The following is a 13,161-nucleotide window of genomic DNA, read 5'->3' on the forward strand; positions in this document are numbered from 1 at the left end:
ACTACCTGTTGCTGTACCACTGTTGAAATGCCTCAGTTAGATGTCCTGGTGAGACTATAATAAAGTCTGTTATATTTCTAGATGAATGTAGGGGATGTGTTTAATAAGTGCATGTCTTCCTGACTACCTGTTGCTGTACCACTGTTGAAATGCCTCAGTTAGATGTCCTGGTGAAACTACCCTTTAGAATTGGATTTACTAAAGTTTGTATCATTCACAACTAAAGTTGCCAAATAACAGTTTAAAATTATCACTTTTATACTCAACATAGACACTTCATATGAACACTCACTCTGGAATGATACAAATATCCTTTTTATTTCATTCAAGCAAAATACAGTTATATTATTATTACTATAAAATCATATAATATAAAATAATGGCACATGACTTATATGTATAGACCCATCTAGTCTACTAAATGAACAAGCCTACATCCTATAACAAGGAGCATAGCCAGATAACATACAGTATCTAGTCTACTAAATGAACAAGCCTACAGTCTATATCATAGCCAGATAACATACAGTATCTAGTCTACTAAATGAACAAGTTTACATCCTATATCATAGCCAGATAACATACAGTATCTAGTCTACTAAATTAACACGTCTACAGTCTATATCATAGCCAGATAACATACAGTATCTAGTCTACTAAATGAACAAGCCTACAGTCTATATCATAGCCAGATAACATACAGTATCTAGTCTACTAAATGAACAAGCCTACAGTCTATATCATAGCCAGATAACATACAGTATCTAGTCTACTAAATGAACAAGTCTACAGCCTATATCATAGCCAGATAACATACAGTATCTAGTCTGCTAAATGAACAAGTCTACAGCCTATATCATAGCCAGATAACATACAGTATCTAGTCTACTAAATGAACAAGCCTACAGTCTATATCATAGCCAGATAACATACAGTATCTAGTCTACTAAATGAACAAGCCTACATCCTATGGCATGGAGCATAGCCAGATAACATTCAGTAGGCCAACTCATATTCCGTTCTTCTATAATACATGTTTATTTAGATCTGCCTAAAATAAATAATGGATTCATTGTGATGGTGTGTATTAAATTGATTCATCATTTTTTTATGTAGATGTTCCAAAGGTGCTCATCAGTGGTTTGTATGAGGCTGGTAGACAGTGGTTTGTATGAGGCTGGTAGACAGTGGTTTGTATGAGGCTTGTAGACAGTGGTTTGTATGAGGCTGGTAGACAGTGGTTTGTATGAGGCTGGTAGACAGTGGTTTGTATGAGGGTTGTAGACAGTGGTTTGTATGAGGCTTGTAGACAGTGGTTTGTATGAGGCTTGTAGACAGTGGTTTGTATGAGGGTTGTAGACAGTGGTTTGTATGAGGCTTGTAGACAGTGGTTTGTATGAGGCTTGTAGACAGTGGTTTGTATGAGGCTGGTAGACAGTGGTTTGTATGAGGCTTGTAGACAGTGGTTTGTATGAGGCTTGTAGACAGTAGTTTGCATGAGGCTGGTAGACAGTGGTTTGTATGAGGCTGGTAGACAGTGGTTTGTATGAGGCTTGTAGACAGTGGTTTGTATGACGCTTGTAGACAAGGGTTTGTATGAGGCTGGTAGACAGTGGTTTGTATGAGGCTTGTAGACAGGGGTTTGTATGAGGCTTGTAGACAGTGGTTTGTATGAGGCTTGTAGACAGTGGTTTGTATGAGGCTTGTAGACAGTGGTTTGTATGAGGCTGGTAGACAGTGGTTTGTATGAGGGTTGTAGACAGTGGTTTGTATGAGGCTTGTAGACAGTGGTTTGTATGAGGCTTGTAGACAGTGGTTTGTATGAGGCTTGTAGACAGTGGTTTGTATGAGGCTGGTAGACAGTGGTTTGTATGAGGCTTGTAGACAGTGGTTTGTATGAGGCTTGTAGACAGTAGTTTGTATGAGGCTGGTAGACAGTGGTTTGTATGAGGCTGGTAGACAGTGGTTTGTATGAGGCTTGTAGACAGTGGTTTGTATGACGCTTGTAGACAGGGGTTTGTATGAGGCTGGTAGACAGTGGTTTGTATGAGGCTTGTAGACAGGGGTTTGTATGAGGCTTGTAGACAGTGGTTTGTATGAGGCTTGTAGACAGTGGTTTGTATGAGGCTTGTAGACAGGGGTTTGTATGAGGCTTGTAGACAGTGGTTTGTATGAGGCTTGTAGACAGTGGTTTGTATGAGGCTTGTAGACAGTGGTTTGTATGAGGCTTGTAGACAGTGGTTTTTATGAGGCTGGTAGACAGGGGTTTGTATGAGGCTTGTAGACAGTGGTTTGTATGAGGCTTGTAGACAGTGGTTTGTATGAGGCTTGTAGACAGTGGTTTGTATGAGGCTTGTAGACAGTGGTTTGTATGAGGCTTGTAGACAGGGGTTTGTATGAGGCTTGTAGACAGGGGTTTGTATGAGGCTTGTAGACAGTGGTTTGTATGAGGCTGGTAGACAGTGGTTTGTATGAGGCTTGTAGACAGTGGTTTGTATGAGGCTTGTAGACAGTGGTTTGTATGAGGCTTGTAGACAGTGGTTTGTATGAGGCTTGTAGACAGGGGTTTGTATGATGCTTGTAGACAGTGGTTTGTATGAGGCTTGTAGACAGGGGTTTGTATGAGGCTTGTAGACAGTGGTTTGTATGAGGCTTGTAGACAGTGGTTTATATGAGGCTTGTAGACAGTGGTTTGTATGAGGCTGGTAGACAGTGGTTTGTATGAGGCTTGTAGACAGTGGTTTGTATGAGGCTTGTAGACAGTGGTTTGTATGAGGCTTGTAGACAGTGGTTTGTATGAGGCTTGTAGACAGGGGTTTGTATGAGGCTTGTAGACAGTGGTTTGTATGAGGCTTGTAGACAGTGGTTTATATGAGGCTTGTAGACAGTGGTTTGTATGAGGCTGGTAGACAGTGGTTTGTATGAGGCTTGTAGACAATGGTTTGTATGAGGCTGGTAGACAGTGGTTTGTATGAGGCTTGTAGACAGTGGAGGCCTGTAGTTGCTATACGTGTCAATGTTAATTAACAGTAATTTACCTTCAGGTCAGCAGTCTTTTGCATGACAATAACCGTCAGACAAAAAAAATCAAGCTCTAGGTGTGTGTCTGGGTCTCCTACATCATGACAGCTCTAGGTCTGTGTCCAGGTCTCCTACATCATGACTCCACAGCTCTAGGTCTGTGTCTGGGTCTCCTACATCATGACTCCACAGCTCTAGGTCTGTGTCTGGGTCTCCTACATCATGACAGCTCTAGGACTGTGTCTGGGTCTCCTACATCATGACTCCACAGCTCTAGGTCTGTATCTGGGTCTCCTACATCATGACTCCACAGCTCTAGGTCTGTGTCTGGGTCTCCTACATCATGACTCCACAGCTCTAGGTCTGTGTCTGGGTCTCCTACATCATGACTCCACAGCTCTAGGTCTGTGTCTGGGTCTCCTACATCATGACTCCAAAGCTCTAGGTCTGTGTCTGGGTCTCCTACATCATGACTCCACAGCTCTAGGTCTGTGTCTGGGTCTCCTACATCATGACTCCACAGCTCTAGGTCTGTATCTGGGTCTCCTACATCATGACTCCACAGCTCTAGGTCTGTGTCTGGGTCTCCTACATCATGACTCCACAGCTCTAGGTCTGTGTCTGGGTCTCCTACATCATGACTCCACAGCTCTAGGTCTGTGTCTGGGTCTCCTACATCATGACTCCACAGCTCTAGGTCTGTGTCTGGGTCTCCTACATCATGACTCCACAGCTCTAGGTCTGTGTCTGGGTCTCCTACATCATGACTCCACAGCTCTAGGTCTGTATCTGGGTCTCCTACATCATGACTCCACAGCTCTAGGTCTGTGTCTGGGTCTCCTACATCATGACTCCACAGCTCTAGGTCTGAATCTGGTTGTCCTACATCATGACAGCTCTAGGTCTGTGTCTGGGTCTCCTACATCATGACTCCACAGCTCTAGGACTGTATCTGGGTCTCCTACATCATGACTCCACAGCTCTAGGTCTGTGTCTGGGTCTCCTACATCATGACTCCACAGCTCTAGGTCTGTATCTGGGTCTCCTACATCATGACTCCACAGCTCTAGGACTGTATCTGGGTCTCCTACATCATGACTCCACAGCTCTAGGTCTGTGTCTGGGTCTCCTACATCATGACTCCACAGCTCTAGGTCTGTGTCTGGGTCTCTTACATCATGACTCCACAGCTCTAGGACTGTATCTGGGTCTCCTACATCATGACAGCTCTAGGTCTGTGTCCAGGTCTCCTACATCATGACTCCACAGCTCTAGGTCTGTGTCCAGGTCTCCTACATCATGACTCCACAGCTCTAGGTCTGTGTCTGGGTTTCCTACATCATCCTCTTCCCTCCATGTCCTCCTGGCTGCTGCTGTTCTAAGTGTTCCACTGACCTGCTGTTGTCATCTGTCCCCCTTTGCTCATCTGAGATGTTTAGATTACATCATATTTGAGGACACATACTTTAAGGGCCTATGTGTTTTTCATGTTTTGTTCTCCTACAATCTAACCACAAATCTGGCCATCTTTTCTCCTCCCTTCCTGACTGCCCTCCCCCTTCCCTTCTCAGTTCAAGTTTGTTTATTATATACACATGATATACACTGTGGCAGGGTGCCCCCAGTGATGCGTTGGACAGACCGCATCACCCTCTTGTTGTGTTTCGAGGGATGCATGGCTCTCGACATTCGCCTCTCCCGAGTCCGTATGGGAATGATGGGAGTGCAGTGATGGGACAAGACTGTAACTATCAGTTGGATATCACAAAATTGGGGGTAAAAAATAGGATGAACATAGATGTACACAGAATGTAATTTCACTTTATACTGAGTACCTTCACCTTGACAATGTGACACAAACAATGTACTGAACACCGTACCGGTTTCTCAACTCACAATAACTATGGATAGCAGCCGCCACCGATAAACCACACAGAAGAAGGGTCTGGGGCGACAACAGTAGCTAGTTAGCCGTACACCACACAGAAGAAGGGTCTGGGGCGACAACAGTAGCTAGTTAGCCGTACACCACACAGAAGAAGGGGCTGGGGCGACAACGGTAGCTAGTTAGCCGTACACCACACAGAAGAAGGGGCTGGGGCAACAACAGTAGCTAGTTAGCCGTACACCACACAGAAGAAGGGGCTGGGGCAACAACAGTAGCTAGTTAGCCGTACACCACACAGAAGAAGGGGCTGGGGCAACAACAGTAGCTAGCTAGCCGTAAACCACACAGAAGAAGGGACTGGGGCGACAACAGTAGCTAGTTAGCCGTACACCACACAGAAGAAGGGACTGGGGCAACAACAGTAGCTAGTTAGCCGTACACCACACAGAAGAAGGGGCTGGGGCAACAACAGTAGCTAGTTAGCTGTACACCACACAGAAGAAGGGGCTGGGGCAACAACAGTAGCTAGTTAGCCGTACACCGGTAAACAGTGTCCTTTGTGCCCACCTGTCGGGCATTGTTCTCCCACTTTTCTGTTAATGAAAGTGAGAGCAGGTAGGCGGGATCGAAGGACACTGTCTTTTAATTAAATCAAACCCGGTCAGGGGCTGGGAAGGTGGGGGGCCTGCACCCTTACAGCAGGTGGGGGGCCTGTCCCCATACAGCAGGTGAGGGGGCTGCGCCCATTTAGCAGGTGGAAGTCCTATCCCCATACAGCCAACAAAAAACTGAGTGCTGATTTAAACTCTGGTTTGGGCTTGGAACCAATGGGTCATTGGTATGCAGGAACCAATGGGGTCAAAACGTTAGCTAGCTACAACATGTAAAAATTGACCAGAGGTAATTGACATTAGCTAGCTAAAATTAGCCAGCTAGCTAGCAAAATCTTCCTTGATGTTTTTCTCCCGAAAGAATGCAGAACAGGGAATACCACTTAGCAGGAGTTGTTGTGTAAATTTAGTTGTTTTCCAGTAAGTGTTGTTGTGTAGCTACCAGTCTGTCCTGGAATGGAATGTTGATGTGGGTGGTAGTAGTCATGCAGAAGCTATTGATAATAAGAGGGCGCAAGCATATTTTCACCTTCAGGTTCCTCCAAGAATCATTTATGATAAGAAAGGTGAAAATATGAAACCATTGATTAGGAAAGGTTAAAATATGAACCCATTGATTAGGAAAGGTTAAAATATGAACCCATTGATTAGGAAAGGTTAAAATATGAACTTATTGATTAGGAAAGGTTAAAATATGAACCCACTGATTAGGAAAGGTTAAAATATGAACCCATTGATTAGGAAAGGTTAAAATATGAACCCATTGATTAGGAAAGGTTAAAATATGAACCCATTGATTAGGAAAGGTTAAAATATGAACCCATTGATTAGGAAAGGTTAAAATATGAACCCATTGATTAGGAAAGGTTCCCAGAGGAACTCTAAAGATGAAAAGGTTCTTGTAAGAATATTTTTTATATTTCAACTTTCCTAATTGAACCCCTAATTCTTTACATTTTTGTATTACATTTATTTAACCTTTTTTTTAACTAGGCAAGTCAGTTAAGAACAAGTTCTTATTTACAATGACGGCCTACCCCGCCCCAACCTGGACGACACTGGGACAATTGTGCACTGCCCTATGGGACTCCCAATCACGGCTGGATGTGATACAGCCTGGAATCTTAGTTTGGTCTTCCGAAATAGGCTAGATTTTCTTCATGTCATGTTTCTTTAGACCTGTCTAAAATAAATAATTAAGTTATTGTGAAGGCGTGGGCTATATTTCATGGATTTATTCTACTTTTTAAAAAGTAAAACAAAGGTCTGTATCAGTGGCTTGTAGGCTATGTGTGGAATCCAGTAGATGCTAAATGTGTTGATGTTAATTAAGGGTAAATTACCATGAGATTGTCAGTTATTTGCATGACAATCACCGGCTGACAAAATGTCATGACCGACACAGCCCTAGGTGACATCAATAAGGGATCAGAGCTTTCACCTGGATTCACCTGGTCAGTCTATGTCATGGAATAAACAGGTACTCCTAATGTTTTGTACACACAGTTTATATCATGTGTATATAATAAACAAACTTGATCTGAGTAGGGAAGGGGGAGGGCAGTCAGGAAGGGAGGGGAAAAGATTGAAGGTGAATAAAACATTAAAAATACATAGACCCTTAAATTATGTGTCCTCAAATATGATGTAATCTAAACATCTCAGATGAGCAAAGGGGGACAGATGACAACAGCAGGCCAGTGGAACACTTAGAACAGCAGCAGCCAGGAGGACATGGAGGGAAGAGGATGATGTAGGAAACCCAGACACAGACCTAGAGCTGTGGAGTCATGATGTAGGAGACCCAGACACAGGCCTAGAGCTGTGGAGTCATGATGTAGGAGACCCAGACACAGACCTAGAGCTGTGGAGTCATGATTTAGGAAACCCAGACACAGACCTAGAGCTGTGGAGTCATGATGTAGGAGACCTGGACACAGTCCTAGAGCTGTGGAGTCATGATGTAGGAGACCCAGACACAGACCTAGAGCTGTGGAGTCATGATGTAGGAGACCCAGACACAGACCTAGAGCTGTGGAGTCATGATGTAGGAGACCCAGACACAGGCCTAGAGCTGTGGAGTCATGATGTAGGAGACCCAGATACAGTCCTAGAGCTGTGGAGTCATGATGTAGGAGACCCAGACACAGACCTAGAGCTGTGGAGTCATGATGTAGGAGACCCAGACACAGACCTAGAGCTGTGGAGTCATGATGTAGGAGACCCGGACACAGACCTAGAGCTGTGGAGTCATGATGTAGGAGACCCAGACACAGACCTAGAGCTGTGGAGTCATGATGTAGGAGACCCAGACACAGGCCTAGAGCTGTGGAGTCATGATGTAGGAGACCCAGACACAGACCTAGAGCTGTGGAGTCATGATGTAGGAGACCTGGACACAGACCTAGAGCTGTGGAGTCATGATGTAGGAGACCCAGATACAGACCTAGAGCTGTGGAGTCATGATGTAGGAGACCCAGACACAGACCTAGAGCTGTCATGATGTAGGAGACCCAGACACAGGCCTGGAGCTGTGGAGTCATGATGTAGGAGACCCAGACACAGACCTAGAGCTGTGGAGTCATGATGTAGGAGACCCAGACACAGACCTAGAGCTGTGGAGTCATGATGTAGGAGACCTGGACACAGACCTAGAGCTGTGGAGTCATGGTGTAGGAGACCCAGACACAGACCTAGAGCTGTCATGATGTAGGAGACCTGGACACAGACCTAGAGCTGTGGAGTCATGATGTAGGAGACCTGGACACAGACCTAGAGCTGTGGAGTCATGATGTAGGAGACCCAGACACAGACCTAGAGCTGTGGAGTCATGATGTAGGAGACCCAGACACAGACCTAGAGCTGTGGAGTCATGATGTAGGAGACCCAGACACAGACCTAGAGCTGTGGAGTCATGATGTAGGAGACCCGGATACAGACCTAGAGCTGTGGAGTCATGATGTAGGAGACCAAGACACAGACCTAGAGCTGTGGAGTCATGATGTAGGAGACCCAGACACAGACCTAGAGCTGTGGAGTCATGATGTAGGACAACCAGATTCAGACCTAGAGCTGTGGAGTCATGATGTAGGAGACCCAGATACAGACCTAGAGCTGTGGAGTCATGATGTAGGAGACCCAGATACAGTCCTAGAGCTGTGGAGTCATGATGTAGGAGACCTGGACACAGACCTAGAGCTGTGGAGTCATGATGTAGGAGACCCAGACACAGACCTAGAGCTGTGGAGTCATGATGTAGGAGACCTGGACACAGACCTAGAGCTGTGGAGTCATGATGTAGGAGACCTGGACACAGACCTAGAGCTGTGGAGTCATGATGTAGGAGACCTGGACACAGACCTAGAGCTGTGGAGTCATGATGTAGGAGACCTGGACACAGACCTAGAGCTGTCATGATGTAGGAGACCCAGACACACACCTAGAGCTTGATTTTTTTTGTCTGACGGTTATTGTCATGCAAAAGACTGCTGACCTGAAGGTAAATTACTGTTAATTAACATTGACACGTATAGCAACTACAGGCCTCCACTGTCTACAAGCCTCATACAAACCACTGTCTACCAGCCTCATACAAACCATTGTCTACAAGCCTCATACAAACCACTGTCTACCAGCCTCATACAAACCACTGTCTACAAGCCTCATATAAACCACTGTCTACAAGCCTCATACAAACCACTGTCTACAAGCCTCATACAAACCCCTGTCTACAAGCCTCATACAAACCACTGTCTACAAGCCTCATACAAACCACTGTCTACAAGCCTCATACAAACCACTGTCTACAAGCCTCATACAAACCACTGTCTACCAGCCTCATACAAACCACTGTCTACAAGCCTCATATAAACCACTGTCTACAAGCCTCATACAAACCACTGTCTACAAGCCTCATACAAACCCCTGTCTACAAGCCTCATACAAACCACTGTCTACAAGCCTCATACAAACCCCTGTCTACAAGCCTCATACAAACCACTGTCTACAAGCCTCATACAAACCACTGTCTACAAGCCTCATACAAACCACTGTCTACAAGCCTCATACAAACCACTGTCTACCAGCCTCATACAAACCACTGTCTACAAGCCTCATACAAACCCCTGTCTACAAGCCTCATACAAACCCCTGTCTACAAGCCTCATACAAACCACTGTCTACAAGCCTCATACAAACCACTGTCTACAAGCCTCATACAAACCACTGTCTACAAGCCTCATACAAACCACTGTCTACAAGCCTCATACAAACCCCTGTCTACCAGCCTCATAAAAACCACTGTCTACAAGCCTCATACAAACCACTGTCTACAAGCCTCATACAAACCACTGTCTACAAGCCTCATACAAACCACTGTCTACAAGCCTCATACAAACCCCTGTCTACAAGCCTCATACAAACCACTGTCTACAAGCCTCATACAAACCACTGTCTACAAGCCTCATACAAACCCCTGTCTACAAGCCTCATACAAAACACTGTCTACCAGCCTCATACAAACCCCTGTCTACAAGCCTCATACAAACCACTGTCTACAAGCCTCATACAAACCACTGTCTACCAGCCTCATACAAACCACTGTCTACCAGCCTCATACAAACTACTGTCTACAAGCCTCATACAAACCACTGTCTACAAGCCTCATACAAACCACTGTCTACCAGCCTCATACAAACCACTGTCTACAAGCCTCATACAAACCACTGTCTACAAGCCTCATACAAACCACTGTCTACAACCCTCATACAAACCACTGTCTACAAGCCTCATACAAACCACTGTCTACAAGCCTCATACAAACCACTGTCTACAACCCTCATACAAACCACTGTCTACCAGCCTCATACAAACCACTGTCTACAAGCCTCATACAAACCAGTGTCTACCAGCCTCATACAAACCACTGTCTACCAGCCTCATACAAACCACTGATGAGCACCTTTGGAACATCTACATAAAAAAATGATGAATCAATTTAATACACACCATCACAATGAATCCATTATTTATTTTAGGCAGATCTAAATAAACATGTATTATAGAAGAACGGAATATGAGTTGGCCTACTGAATGTTATCTGGCTATGCTCCATGCCATAGGATGTAGGCTTGTTCATTTAGTAGACTAGATACTGTATGTTATCTGGCTATGATATAGGCTGTAGACTTGTTCATTTAGTAGACTAGATACTGTATGTTATCTGGCTATGATATAGACTGTAGGCTTGTTCATTTAGTAGACTAGATACTGTATGTTATCTGGCTATGATATAGACTGTAGGCTTGTTCATTTAGTAGACTAGATACTGTATGTTATCTGGCTATGATATAGACTGTAGGCTTGTTCATTTAGTAGACTAGATACTGTATGTTATCTGGCTATGATATAGACTGTAGACGTGTTAATTTAGTAGACTAGATACTGTATGTTATCTGGCTATGATATAGGATGTAAACTTGTTCATTTAGTAGACTAGATACTGTATGTTATCTGGCTATGATATAGACTGTAGGCTTGTTCATTTAGTAGACTAGATACTGTATGTTATCTGGCGATGCTCCTTGTTATAGGATGTAGGCTTGTTCATTTAGTAGACTAGATGGGTCTATACATATAAGTCATGTGCCATTATTTTATATTATATGATTTTATAGTAATAATAATATAACTGTATTTTGCTTGAATGAAATAAAAAGGATATTTGTATCATTCCAGAGTGAGTGTTCATATGAAGTGTCTATGTTGAGTATAAAAGTGATAATTTTAAACTGTTATTTGGCAACTTTAGTTGTGAATGATACAAACTTTAGTAAATCCAATTCTAAAGGGTAGTTTCACCAGGACATCTAACTGAGGCATTTCAACAGTGGTACAGCAACAGGTAGTCAGGGAGACATGCACTTATTAAACACATCCCCTACATTCATCTAGAAATATAACAGACTTTATTATAGTTTCACCAGGACATCTAACTGAGGCATTTCAACAGTGGTACAGCAACAGGTAGTCAGGGAGACATGCACTTATTAAACACATCCCCTACATTCATAACAGACTTCATTCTAAAAATATAATGTTGAGTATATTATCAAAATATTGCCACTTTATTCTCGAAATATTGCCACTTTTAAAAGTACTATCAAAAAAGTGTGACTTTAGAGAGAGAGAAAAAAGAAAGAAGGGATTGAGGGGTCATTTAATCAGATTGGCTTTTTGGACAGGTCAGAGTCAATGTTTGAAGCTGTTGGCAATACACTGTAGATGTATGTGTTCAAAAGTAGCTCCTAATGTCTTCAAATCCCTGGGGAGAGAGGAGCTGCTACCCCTGGGGAGAGAGGAGCTGCTACCCCTGGAGAGAGAGGAGCTGCTACCCCTGGGGAGAGAGGAGCTGCTACCCCTGGGGAGAGAGGAGCTGCTACCCCTGGAGAGAGAGGAGCTGCTACCCCTGGGGAGAGAGGAGCTGCTACCCCTGGGGAGAGAGGAGCTGCTACCCCTGGAGAGAGAGGAGCTGCTACCCCTGGGGAGAGAGGAGCTGCTACCCCTGGGGAGAGAGAGGAGCTGCACATTGTAAGAGCTGTAAAGAGAGAGGGAGTGGAGAGAGAACAGGCAGAACCTGATATGTAAATGAGCAGAGCAAACGAAAGTAACTTTCAACGACCGAATGATCATTACAGACTCTGTTTCTATTGAGAGATAAAAGGTAAGACGACGATTGTCATGTGTATTAATATAGTTGATGGTATTGTTGTGTGTATTCATATAGTTGATGATATTGTTATGTGTATTAATATAGTTGATGATATTGTTATGTGTATTAATATAGTTGATGATATTGTTGTGTGTATTCATATAGTTGATGATATTGTTATGTGTATTCATATAGTTGATGATATTGTTATGTGTATTAATATAGTTGATGATATTGTTATGTGTATTAATATAGTTGATGATATTGTTGTGTGTATTAATATAGTTGATGATATTGTTGTGTGTATTCATATAGTTGATGATATTGTTGTGTGTATTCATATAGTTGATGATATTGTTATGTGTATTAATATAGTTGATGGTATTGTTGTGTGTATTAATATAGTTGGTGATATTGTTATGTGTATTCATATAGTTGATGATATTGTTATGTGTATTAATATAGTTGGTGATATTGTTGTGTGTATTAATATAGTTGATGGTATTGTTATGTGTATTCATATAGTTGATGATATTGTTGTGTGTATTAATATAGTTAATTATATTTTTGGTGGACAGTGTTAAAATAGTCCTACTCTCCTTAAAATGTTTTTGATATAAATTAGATGTGTGGGGTGAATTCGTTCTGTGCCCATCTGTGTGCCCCAGGGTGATCGCTCCTACACTATCTACAATCTAAAAGGGTTCTTTGGCTGTCCCCATAGGAGAACCCTTTGTAGAACCCTTTTTTTGGTACTAGGTAGAACACTTTTGGGTTCCGTGAAGAACCCTTTCCACAGAGGGTTCTACATGGAAGCCAGAAGGGTTCTACCTGGAACCCAAAAGCGTTCTCCTATGGGGACGGCCGGAGGACCCGTTTGGAACCCTTTATTCTAAGAGTGTACTGTATCATAGGTCTATAGACTTGTCTTC

This window comes from Salmo salar, unplaced genomic scaffold (assembly GCF_965601325.2).
Source record: "Salmo salar unplaced genomic scaffold, fSalSal1 ptg000206l, whole genome shotgun sequence".
Lineage (NCBI taxonomy): Eukaryota > Metazoa > Chordata > Actinopteri > Salmoniformes > Salmonidae > Salmo > Salmo salar.